Here is a 12,861-nt window from a genome sequence, read left to right as displayed (position 1 = left end):
TATGCCTCACACGTAGCACAGAGTACATGTCTTCCGTTATCTAGAAAAAGTTTACACATTTTTGTATGACCATGACTGATATTTTCCTTATACCAAAACAATACAAAGTATTTAATTCAATATTTTCGTCACGTATTAGACAGAATTTTCAAATCTGAGGATTAGTTCTTAATTTCTTATATTCGAATTGCACGTCATACGAAGTACCAAATATGAACATGATACAACTTGATGAACCAACTGTTAGGTTATGATACATATGAATAAACATAAATCATGCGGAAAAACCATAAAGCCAGGAAACATATTATTTATACATAATCATTTAGCATAATTCAGATGCATACACTTTGTAGCGTGCCCTCCCTAGCTGCGCCCGAACCGAACAAGAACAAGTCTTTAGGACTCCAAGTGTCGTCCCTCCGTAGATAGTCCACAGCACGTCCGGATCCGCCTTAAGATTGACCAACTAGAATCGCCCTTAAGGTTCTAGGATTTTCGGCTAATATGGGTTGCAAGTGTTTGGCCGATTTTTGCTTGAAAATCTTACCTTTTGAATACTTCAAATCTCGATGTAAATATGTGACCCTAGGAACCTATTTATAGAGTTTATGGAAAGGAATTATAATCCTATTAGGATACTAATTTATTTAATTAGAATCTTATTAAAACTCTATTAAACAAATTCTATCTTTATTAGGATTAGGATTTAATCATAGAACAAATTCTAATAGCCTTAGGATTTGTATTGCACACAACCGCACACAAGCACGAGCACGAGCACAGCCCGCGCAAGCCTCGCGGCCCACGCGAGCTGCTCTTGCTCGCAGCCCATGTCGCAGCCCACGACTGCTCCGCGCGCGCCACAGGCCTTTGCTGGGCCTGGCCTTGCGCTGGGCCTGGTCGAGGCTTGGCGTGTTGCGCTTGGTTTGCTGGGCGATGGCCTGGCTTCGTGCTTGGCCTTCGTCTAGCGAGCCTCGTCCGATGCTAATTCGTACGATACGCTTTCCGATTAAATTCCCGATTCCGGAATTCATTTCCGATATGAACAATATTTAATATTTCCGATTCCGGAATTAATTTCCGTTTCCGGAATTATTTTCCGATTTCGATAATATTTCCGAATCTAACAATATTTCCGTTTCCGGCAATATTTCTGATTCCGGCAATATTTCCATTTCCAATAATATTTTCCGATACGTACCATGTTTCCGTTTCCGGCAACATCTACGACTTGGATAATATTTATATTTCCGATACGATCCATATTTCCGTTTCCGGCAATATCATCGTTTCCGGAGTATTCATTTCTTGCCTTTGACGATCTTATCTCCCACTGAAACCAAGATCCGTCGATTCCGAATATCCATAGATGGAGTATTTAATGCCATTAAATATTTGATCCGTTTACGTACTATTTGTGTGACCCTACGGGTTCAGTCAAGAGTAAGCTGTGGATTAATATAATTAATTCCACTTGAACTGAAGCGGCCTCTACCTAGGCATTCAGCTCACTTGACCTCACTGAATTATTAACTTGTTAATTAATACTGAACCGCATTTATTAGACTTAATATTATACGCATACTTGGACCAAGGGCATTATTACCTTCAGTCCCCCACTTGTCCTTAGGGACAAGTGTGCATTTCCTAATTCCTTTGTCGCTTGATGCTTGCTCTTGAAATAAGGTAAGAGTTGTCATCCTTATTATGTCCAGAGGTGTTTCTCGGTTTCAGAGTTCAACTGATCAAATAAACAGATAATCATAGCCTATGATTCATCTGAGCACGACCATGCATTTTACAGTTTCTAGCTCTCCGAGTGGCCTTTGTACAACTTTTAAGCATCTCATCCTGATTTATGGGAGGACAATCCCAATCTTGCGATCTTGAGATTAGACTTCGTTTGATAGGTGATTACCTGAGCGTTGCCTTTATAGCCTCCTTTTACGATGCGACGGTTGGTCAACGTCAAAGTAACCAGTTCTCAAACAAGTAATCTCAAATCACTCAGGTATTGAGGATTTAGTGTCTGATAATTTTAATGAAATTTACTTATGACAGATTTTCATCTCTTACAGTAAAGTTTCATAGGTCTGTCCGATACTAGTCTTCCCAGAGTAAGTATCTATGCAAATGATTACGACATTGCCATGTCCACATAGTTCAAGAAACAGAACTACTAGTCATCTTGCATTCTAGTCGTCTAACGTTTTTTATGCGTCCATCTTTATAGAAAACTCCGACCAGGGACCATTTTCAACTTTTGACATTCAAGTTCACTTGATAGACATTTCTTAGTCACAGGACTGGTCCTGACAGTCTATCTTGAATATTTCGTCAAGTTGAGGGGACTCATCATTTAATAAACCACAAATTAAATGGGAAATGAATTCTATTCATTTATTGTGAATGATTAACCAGTAATGTTTTACAAAGTATTAAACTATAAAACTTTAAAACATTAAACAAGGACATCAAAGCCATTCTCCAATATGCTTGATTCCCATAGCTGCAGTGTGCGAGTTGTGCTTCGCCTGCGGCAGAGGTTTAGTCAATGGATCTGATATGTTGTCATCAGTTCCAATCTTGCTTATCTCGACTTCTTTTCTTTCAACGAACTCTCGTAGAAGGTGAAATCTACGAAGTACATGCTTGACTCTTTGGTGATGTCTAGGCTCTTTTGCCTGTGCAATAGCTCCGTTATTATCACAATACAGAGCTATTGGTCCTTTAATGGAGGGGACTACACCAAGTTCACCTATGAACTTCCTTAGCCATATAGCTTCCTTTGCTGCTTCATGTGCAGCAATGTACTCCGCTTCAGTTGTAGAATCCGCAATGGTGCTTTGCTTGGCACTTTTCCAGCTTACTGCTCCTCCGTTGAGGCAGAAGATAAACCCAGACTGTGATCTGAAATCATCTTTGTCGGTTTGGAAACTTGCGTCCGTATAGCCTTTAACAATTAATTCATCATCTCCACCATAGACCAGGAAGTCATCTTTGTGCCTTTTCAGGTACTTCAGAATATTCTTGGCAGCAATCCAATGTGCCTCTCCTGGGTCTGACTGGTATCTGCTCGTAGCACTGAGTGCATACGCAACATAGGGGCGTGTACATATCATAACATACATTATTGAACCAATCAATGATGCATACGGAATCCCATTCATTCGTCTACGCTCATCAAGTGTTTTTGGTCACTAAGTCTTGCTTAGAGTCATTCCATGAGACATGGGTAGGTACCCTCGCTTGGAGTCTGCCATCTTGAACCTATCAAGCACTTTATTGATATAAGTGCTTTGACTAAGTCCAATCATCTTTTTAGATCTATCTCTGTAAATCTTGATGCCCAATATGTACTGTTCTTCTCCTAGATCCTTCATCGAAAAACATTTCCCTAGCCAAATCTTGACAGAGTTTAACATAGGAATGTCATTTCCGATAAGCAATATGTCGTCGACATATAATACTAGAAAAGCAATTTTTCTCCCACTGACCTTCTTGTATACACAAGATTCGTCTGCGTTCTTGATGAAACCAAAGTCACTGACTGCTTCATCAAAACGTATATTCCAGCTACTTGATGCCTGCTTTAATCCGTAGATTGATTTCTTTAGCTTGCATACCTTTTTAGTATTCTTTGGATCCTCAAAACCCTCAGGCTGTGTCATAAACACAGTTTCTGTTAAAATGCCGTTTAAGAAAGCGGTTTGACATCCATCTGCCATATTTCGTAATCGTAATATGCAGCGATTGCTAACATTATCCGAATAGACTTTAGCATTGCAACTGGTGAAAAGGTTTCATCGTAATCCACACCGTGGACTTGCCTGTAACCTTTTGCAACCAATCTAGATTTGAAAACTTCAAGTTTCCCATCACTGTCCTTTTTCAGTTTGAAAACCCATTTGCTTCCAATGGCTTGGTAGCCATCTGGCAAATCGACCAAATCCCATATTTGGTTTTCAGACATGGAGTCTAATTCAGATTGTATGGCTTCTTGCCATTGCTTGGAGCTAGGGCTCGTCATAGTTTGTTTGTAAGTCGCAGGTTCATCACTTTCAAGTAATAAAACATCATAGCTCTCGTTCGTCAAAATACCTAAGTACCTTTCCGGTTGAGATCTATATCTCTGCGATCTACGCGGGGTTACATCTCTAGATTGTCCATGATTCTCACCAGATACTTCTAAAGATCTCTGAGTTTAACCCTGAACGTCATCTTGAGCATTTTCTAGAGTTTGTTGTTCGACTCGAATTTCTTCGAGGTCTACTTTTCTCCCACTTATCATTTTGGAAATGTAATTCTTTTCCAAAAAGATACCATCTCGAGCAACAAACACCTTGTTCTCAGATGTATTATAGAAGTAATACCCCTTTGTTTCCTTTAGATAGCCCACAAGGATACATTTGTCAGATTTTGGATGAAGTTTGTCTGAAATTAATCGTTTGACGTATACTTCACATCCCCAAATCTTAAGAAAAGACACTTTTGGAGGCTTTCCAAAACATAACTCATATGGAGTTTTTTCAACAGCTTTAGACGGAGCTCTATTTATAGTGAGTGCAGCTGTATTTAGTGCATGTCCCCAAAATTCTATTGGAAGTTCGGCCTGACCCATCATTGATCTAACCATGTCTAGCAAGGTTCTGTTCCTCCGTTCCGATACACCGTTCCATTGTGGTGTTCCAGGAGGAGTCAATTCTGATAGAATTCCACATCCTTTCAGATGGTCATCAAATTCATAGCTCAGATATTCACCGCCTCTATCAGACCGCATTGCCTTAATCTTCTTGCCTAATTGATTCTCTACTTCACTCTGAAATTCCTTGAATTTGTCAAAGGATTCAGACTTATGCTTCATTAGGTAGACATAACCATATCTACTGAAGTCATCAGTGAAAGTGATAAAGTAGCTGAAACCTCCCCTAGCATTTGTACTCATTGGTCCACATACATCTGTATGGATTAAACCCAACAAGTCAGTTGCTCTTTCTCCAACTTTAGAGAAAGGTTGCTTTGTCACTTTGCCAAGTAAACTTGATTCGCACTTACCATAATCCTCTAAGTCAAATGGTTCTAGAATTCCTTCCTTTTGAAGTCTTTCAATGCGTTTCAAGTTAATATGGCCTAATCGACAATGCCACAGATAGGTGAGATTTGAATCATCCTTTTTGGCATTTTTGGCCTTTTTGGTATAAACTTGTTTGTCGTGATCTAATAAATAAAGTCCATTGACAAATCTAGCAGATTCATAAAACATATCTTTGAAATAAAACGAACAACTATTGTCTTTTATTAAAAAGGAAAATCCCTTAGCATCTAAGCAAGAAACAGAAATGATGTTTTTAGTAAGACTTGGAACATGGAAACACTCTTCCAATTCCAAAACTAGCCCAGAGGGCAACGACAAATAATAAGTTCCTACAGCTAATGCAACAATCCGTGCTCCATTTCCCACCCGTAGGTCGACTTCTCCCTTGCTTAACTTTCTACTTCTTCTTAGTCCCTGTGAATTGGAACATAAGTGTGAGCCACAACCTGTATCTAATACCCAAGAAGTTGAATTAGCAAGTATACAATCTATAACGAAAATACCTGAAGATGGAACGACTGTTCCGTTCTTCTGATCTTCCTTTAGCTTCAAGCAATCTCTCTTCCAATGCCCCTTCTTCTTGCAATAGAAGCATTCGGATTCAGAAGTGGGTTGACTGACCTTCCTCTTTTCAGACTTGGCGCCAGTTTGCTTAGTTGGGCTGGCCTTTTTGCCACCTTTCTTAGCATTCCTCTTTTTTCCATATTTCTTGAACTTGCCCCCACGCACCATAAGCACATCTTGCTTATCACTTTTGAGCGTCTTTTCAGCGGTCTTCAGCATACCGTGAAGCTCAGTGAGCGTTTTGTCCAGACTATTCATACTGTAGTTCAGCTTGAACTGATCATACCCGTTATGAAGAGAATGGAGGATGGTGTCTACAGCCATTTCCTGAGAGAACTGCTGATCCAGCCGACTCATATTCTCAATGAGTCCAATCATTTTGAGAACATGTGGACTTACCGGCTCGCCTTTCTTAAGTTTGGTCTCAAGAATTTGCCTATGAGTCTCGAATCTTTCGACCCGAGCCAGATCTTGGAACATGTTCTTTAACTCACTGATGATCGTGAAAGCATCTGAGTTGATCAACGTTTTCTGTAGATCTGCACTCATGGTTGCAAGCATTAGACATTTCACATCCTTGTTGGCATCAATCCAACGATTGAGGGCTGCCTGAGTGACCCCTTCGCCTGCGGCTTCGGGCATCGCCTCTTCCAGGACATACTCCTTTTCTTCCTGCATAAGAACTATTTGCAAGTTCCTTTTCCAGTCAAGGAAGTTTTTCCTGTTCAATTTCTCCTTTTCGAGAATTGATCGAATGTTGAATGAATTGTTGTTTGCCATAATTAAAACTACAATTGAAAAAGAATAAACAAATAAATAATCATTCACAGTTTCTCCTAATAAACTTAAATTCTAGCATACATGCATAATTCAATGTTCATTAAGCATTTTATTCAAGTTATGTGTTCCGGCAGGTGTGAATAAAATGATTCCAAGATCCTAAAATCCATTGAAGAATTAAGCACATTATGTATTTAGACTCAATTCTAAAATCTTTTAGGTAAGCAAAAGCCTTTTGCTAATAGTCTAGAAACTACTCTTGGTTGATAGGTACGTCTAAGAACTTATTAGGTAAACCTATCGATTTTGCCACGACATAAAAGGACTCCTTACTTATATCGTTGAGTTTCACCAAAGCTAACATGTACTCACAATTATTTGTGTACCTTACCCCTTTAGTATCGATAAGTAACACCTCGCTATGGCGGAAAACTATTACTAAGATCGATGTAAAGGATATCCAAGTAAGTGTTATTTTGGCATGGCACCTTTTAACTCAATTTTTAAGTTTGGAACTTAAGGCTCTTACTATGTTGGTTAGATTTTAAGTGAACTGAAATCCTTAGTCATGCAACATAATCAAGCTTTGATCTCATGCATATTTAAGACATATTTAAAAGCAATAAATAACTTAAAGCATGCATAAGATAAATGTGATCTAGTATGGCCCGACTTCATCTTGAAGCTTCAACTTCAAAGTCCGTCTTGAAAATGGATTGGAAACTTCATTTTGAATTTCACCGTGGGAGGCGCCATTTTTCTTCAAATAGGATAAGCTATAATTAAACTAATTACAACTATTTGATGGTACGCATACCATATTTGAATTGAAAAACAAATTTGGTGCTTTAGACCAATTACATTCAAATTAATGGTACGCAGACCATATTTTCTATCCTATTTGGGCCATACTAGTCACTTCATAACCTGCAAAACAGTACATATACAATATACACCATTCATCCATTCATTATCATGAATGGCCCACATAATTGGTTAGTTAAAACACATTGTATGCATCACATAAATATTTGCAGCAATTAATTAAGGGCACCAATAATCTACCAATTATTCAGTCCTTATTAATTCTAATCAAGTTGTTTAACCTTAAAGGATTTGTAGACCTAATCAAGAGTTTATGAATAAAGGCTCCCACTTAAACCAATAACTTTATATGCTTTACTAATTTTAAACATAAAAATGTATTTCTAGTCTAACCGGAAACATACAAGTCTAATTAAAATTTAAAGCTCATATAAAATTATAATCGAATCCATTAATTTAATTTATTTCAGTTGAATTAAACAAATTTAAATTAATTCAAGGTTTAATTTTAGTAAAATAATTAGTATAAATTAAAATTTATAATAATTATAATAATAAAAATTAAATCCCGAGAAAACAATTTAAATTATTAATTTTAATTAAAATTATTTCCGAACTGAAAAATTCAAATTAAAATTAAAACGAACCAATCGGGTCAAGACAAGGCCATGGGCTTGCACCCATACCTCGTCAAGTCCAACAGCAACAAACCACTTGTCACTCGATTGATCGTACCGCAAAGCCCAAGCAACAACGCACCAATGCGTCAGGCCCAGCGAGCCACGCTTGCGCGCAGCCCACTCGCCCATCGCCTTGGCGCGCTGCTGGGCAACGCTTGCTAGACAGGCCAGCCAACGCTGCCCGCGTGCACGTTGTGCTGCGCTTGTCGCTGCCTCGGCTATTGCCTTGGCGTGCTGCTGGGCAAGGCAACGCACGTTGTGGCGCAGCATCCATCGCTGCCCATGGGTGCTTGCCTCGCTCGCTGCACTTGCTTGCCCATCGCCCCATCGCCCCATGCGCGTAGCACACAGCCCCTAGGCAGCCATTGCCTTGTGCATGCCACGCTCGTGGCTCGCTGCATTCGTACCGCATGGGCGATGAGCTCCCTTGCTCGTCGTCGCATGCCCGCACTATACAACACCCCTTAAAGGTAACACGTAGCGTCCTTTGCTTTGTGCGTGCAACTTTTATGAGCGAATTATATAAAAAAATTAAATTTTTTTAATTTAAAATTAACGACAAATTAATAAATCCTATTAATTTCATAAATTTAGGGCGAAAAATCGAAAATTTATTAATCAATTAATTTCCGATTAACATGGATTCAAATATAGGTCATAAAAATTAAAAATTTAACATAAATTAACAATTTTTATGGTGGATTTTAATCATGGATACCTAATTAAATTATTAATTAATTATGAAAAACAAATCAATTCTAAATTATTCGAATTTCAACAAATTAATCATAATTACAAATTAGGTTGTATAATTAACAAGTCTAGGTATTCATAATTGTTAAACATATACTATAGGTCAATCAAAAACCCAAGATTTATCAACAAGAATCGCAAATACTTAATTTAACATCTTAAATTTACAAACTTTTGCGGTCGAAAAACTAAAACCTTCGAAAAGTCATAGTTAGGCTTCGAAATTGGGAATTCTGGGTTCGGCCGAAAAAAACATTTTTTGTCAAAATTTTAGAATGCCTTTTACATGCGGAATTGACACAAAAATCACTCGATTTGGATGAGTAACGAAGAAACTGCCGAAAAACTGCGTACTTATAATTAAATAAACGCAATTTGCAATTAATTAACAATTACGAAAATTAATCACCCCTTTTAATTCTTTGCAAATTTGTAAAATTTAACCATGTTCATGCAATTTACATTATGAAAATAATAAGAGGCTCGTGATACCACTGTTAGGTTATGATACATATGAATAAACATAAATCATGCGGAAAAACCATAAAGCCAGGAAACATATTATTTACACATAATCATTAAGCATAATTCAGATGCATACACTTTGTAGCGTGCCCTCCCTAGCTGCGCCCGAACCGAACAAGAACATGTCTTTAGGACTCCAATTGTCGTCCCTCCGTAGATAGTCCACAGCACGTCCGGATCCGCCTTAAGATTGACCAACTAGAATCGCCCTTAAGGTTCTAGGATTTTCGGCTAATATGGGTTGCAAGTGTTTGGCTGATTTTTGCTTGAAAATCTTACATTTTGAATACTTCAAATCTCGATGTAAATATGTGACCCTAGGCACCTATTTATAGAGTTTATGGAAAGAAATTATAATCCTATTAGGATACTAATTTATTAAATTAGAATCTTATTAAAACTCTATTAAACAAATTCTATCTTTATTAGGATTAGGATTTAATCATAGAACAAATTCTAATAGCCTTAGGATTTGTATTGCACACAACCGCACACGAGCACGAGCACGAGCACAACCCGCGCAAGCCTCGCGGCCCACGCGAGCTGCTCTTGCTCGCATCCCATGTCGCAGCCCACGACTGCTCCGCGCGCGCCACAGGCCTTGGCTGGGCCTGGCCTTGCGCTGGGCCTGGTCGAGGCTTGGCGTGTTGCGCTTGGCTTGCTGGGCGATGGCCTGGCTTCGTGCTAGGCCTTCGTTTAGCGAGCCTCGTCCGATGCTAATTCGTACGATACGCTTCCCGATTAAATTCCCGATTCCGGAATTCATTTCCGATACGAACAATATTTAATATTTCCGATTCCGGAATTAATTTCCGTTTCGAACAAATATTTAATATTTCCGTTTCCGGAATTATTTTCCGATTTCGATAATATTTCCGATTCTGACAATTCCGTTTCCGGCAATATTTCCGATTCCGGCAATATTTCCATTTCCAATAATATTTTCCGATACGTACCATGTTTCCGTTTCCGTCAACATCTACGACTTGGATAATATTTATATTTCCGATACGATCCATATTTCCGTTTCCGGCAATATCATCGTTTCCGAAGTATTCATTTCTTGCCTTTGACGATCTTAGCTCCCACTGAAACCAAGATCCGTCGATTCCGAATATCCATAGATGGAGTATTTAATGCCATTAAATACTTGATCCGTTTACGTACTATTTGTGTGACCCTACGGGTTCAGTCAAGAGTAAGCTGTGGATTAATATAATTAATTCCACTTGAACTGAAGCGGCCTCTAGCTAGGCATTCAGCTCACTTGATCTCACTGAATTATTAACTTGTAAATTAATACTGAACCGCATTTATTAGACTTAATATTATATGCGTATACTTGGACCAAGGGCATTATTTCCTTCACCAACTGCACAGGTTTGAGTGCATAACAAGCTGCTTTCACTTAAAAGACGATAACAATTTTTTTTAAGCAGTCTTATCAGTTTAGAGGGTTTGAGTGCATAGTCAAGGTGACTCAAGTTATAGAAATTGCTCCTTTTTTTAGACTGGGAATTCAGAAATTTGTTTTATAACAACCATGAAATCATATCTTGGTGCATATTGAACAGGACAAATTTGTTCAAATATAAAGAAATTCAGCACATTTAATAACCAGGTATTCTAGCCAAACCTCAAAAGTTTATCTATCAAAACAACACCACTTTACCTCATATCCAGCCTCCATAAGAACAACACCCAAATCTTGAACTGAGGCTCTGGGAAGTTTTTCTGAAAATTCATGCTTGTAAACAGCCTCTGGTGACTTTAAAAAATTCCATCTGTTGGAATAATACACACATGTAAGTGATGTAACTTTATTATGCCAAAGCTGCAATGGAGTAACTGTAAAATTCATAGCATAAAATTCAATTGGACCTTCGTGCGACCTTAACCAAGGGAATCTGTGTAGTGTAAGTATAGGCCATTAGAGATGATGCCAAGAGTGCCAATGTTCCCAAGAAAATTGGCGATGAGAACATGTGGTCGAACCCGGGAGTTAGAACCCACTTCCAAGTGAAAAATCCAAATGCAGGATGATCTTCTGGGTATCTTTGAGCATAAAATTCGGGAGACTCACCTTGATCAATTGAAGTACCTGCAGCATTGATTCAAATACATAATAAAATTCCGAGGATAGAAAATAACTTAAGACTACAAACAATAATCAAGCGCATCTATACAAAAAAAAGTAAACGAACTCAACAATCAGTGACCTATACAGCTCGTTTGCCAAATTGGTAAACCACAAGATCACAATAAATTTCATTATACTTCCATTTTCAATTAAAGTACATCAGACTTGCAAAAGCTAAATTGCATTACATCTTATGTGATCCTCCTCTCAGCCAAAGTTTTAGTCTTCTAGAATTGACTACAATTATATCATCAATCAAAGTTTTTCCCCAATTCCACCATTGAATACTTGAAAATACACAGAAACCCAGAAACTGCTGTAGTTCTTTAACATAATTTTCAACCTACATAATATTGCTGATACAAAACTAAATACTTGGCAAGTATAATTGCAAAAATACCTAAACAAACAATAGCACTATAGCAGAAAACATATAGTAACAAAAAACTAGCAATCAGAATTTTAAATTCAATAAACAATCAATTTCAACTTAACCCAACAAACCCCACATTAAATACACCAAATTAAGAAACAACCCAATAAACTATACTTATATAGAGAATTGGTATAGTCTCAGGGGGTGGTACCCAGACCAGTGATCAAATCCAGCAATCTAATTTTCCAACTCACACATCACAGGAAAACCCTCTAAACTTATTTAGCATGACACAAACACCATTAAGCATGACAACGGCACCATTTAGAAACTACAAGCTATTCGTAACTTTGTGTGGTAGAGTCGACATAAAGATAGAAGTCTGGCATGAGTACTTCAAATGAACCTAAAACATCGCATTGACAGTTGACAAGCAAAAAGACTTCAAATTCGACTAAAGCCACAGTTGTAAGCAGCAATACAAGATGAAATTTACAGAAATTCACAAGAGAAAAAACCTAACTTTGTAGTTGAAAAATTCAGAAAAAACCTAACTATGTAGCAACAATTACAAATTGATATCGCAAATCGAAAAAGCCCACACAAAAATTAGAAATTCAAAACAAAAATTCGAGAGGACGAGAGAGTGATGCGAAAAGAATAAAAACCTAAAATTTGTAGTCGCCAGCGGTGGTGGTGAGGTCGCCGGTGGTAGTGATGTCGCAAATTGTAGTGTATTTCGCCGGTGGTGGTGAGTTATCCAATTGTTGCCCTAAATCTTGTATGTGAGTATGTTGAGGAAAGAAGAAGAGGCAACATCGCAGGGAAGAACAATATGGTGAAATTGGTTTTGCCAGGGTTTTTCTTCGGGACAAAGAAGGAAAGTAGAGACTCGTTGAGTTAATCAACGGGTCTTTCTTTATTTTACTTTAATTTTTATGGCAAAGTGGTGGGCCATGTAAAATACTAGAGAGCCGTTTAGTTAAATAAGAGGTCTCTTGGTTTTCTTATTTCATTTTTTACAAAAATTAATTGGGTCCTTTTATATACTAGAGACCCGTTAAGCTAGATAACGGGTCTCTTGTTTCTCTCCTTCTAATTTTAAATGGGTTATTTGACT

At 38.0% G+C, this 12,861-nt stretch overlaps 1 long non-coding RNA gene across 3 annotated transcripts; it reads right to left on the bottom strand.

The window, feature by feature from the left end:
* Positions 1-6,253: 6,253 nt before the first annotated feature.
* LOC110782523 (uncharacterized) lies at positions 6,254-12,632 on the bottom strand. 3 transcript variants are annotated; one of them, XR_008930740.1, is made up of 5 exons: positions 12,410-12,632; positions 11,107-11,326; positions 10,898-11,009; positions 9,302-9,550; positions 6,254-6,450 (listed from the first exon to the last, which is right to left on the bottom strand). It is a non-coding gene; the product is annotated as an uncharacterized lncRNA (long non-coding RNA). The 3 variants fall into 3 exon arrangements; XR_008930741.1 differs by lacking the exon at positions 9,302-9,550; XR_002531931.2 differs by lacking the exons at positions 6,254-6,450; positions 9,302-9,550 and having other exon boundaries at positions 10,315-11,009.
* Positions 12,633-12,861: the final 229 nt, after the last annotated feature.

The sequence above is a fragment of the Spinacia oleracea genome, chromosome 3, assembly GCF_020520425.1.
Source record: "Spinacia oleracea cultivar Varoflay chromosome 3, BTI_SOV_V1, whole genome shotgun sequence".
NCBI classification, from domain to species: domain Eukaryota; kingdom Viridiplantae; phylum Streptophyta; class Magnoliopsida; order Caryophyllales; family Amaranthaceae; genus Spinacia; species Spinacia oleracea.
This window is presented reverse-complemented; position numbering and strand designations above follow the sequence as displayed.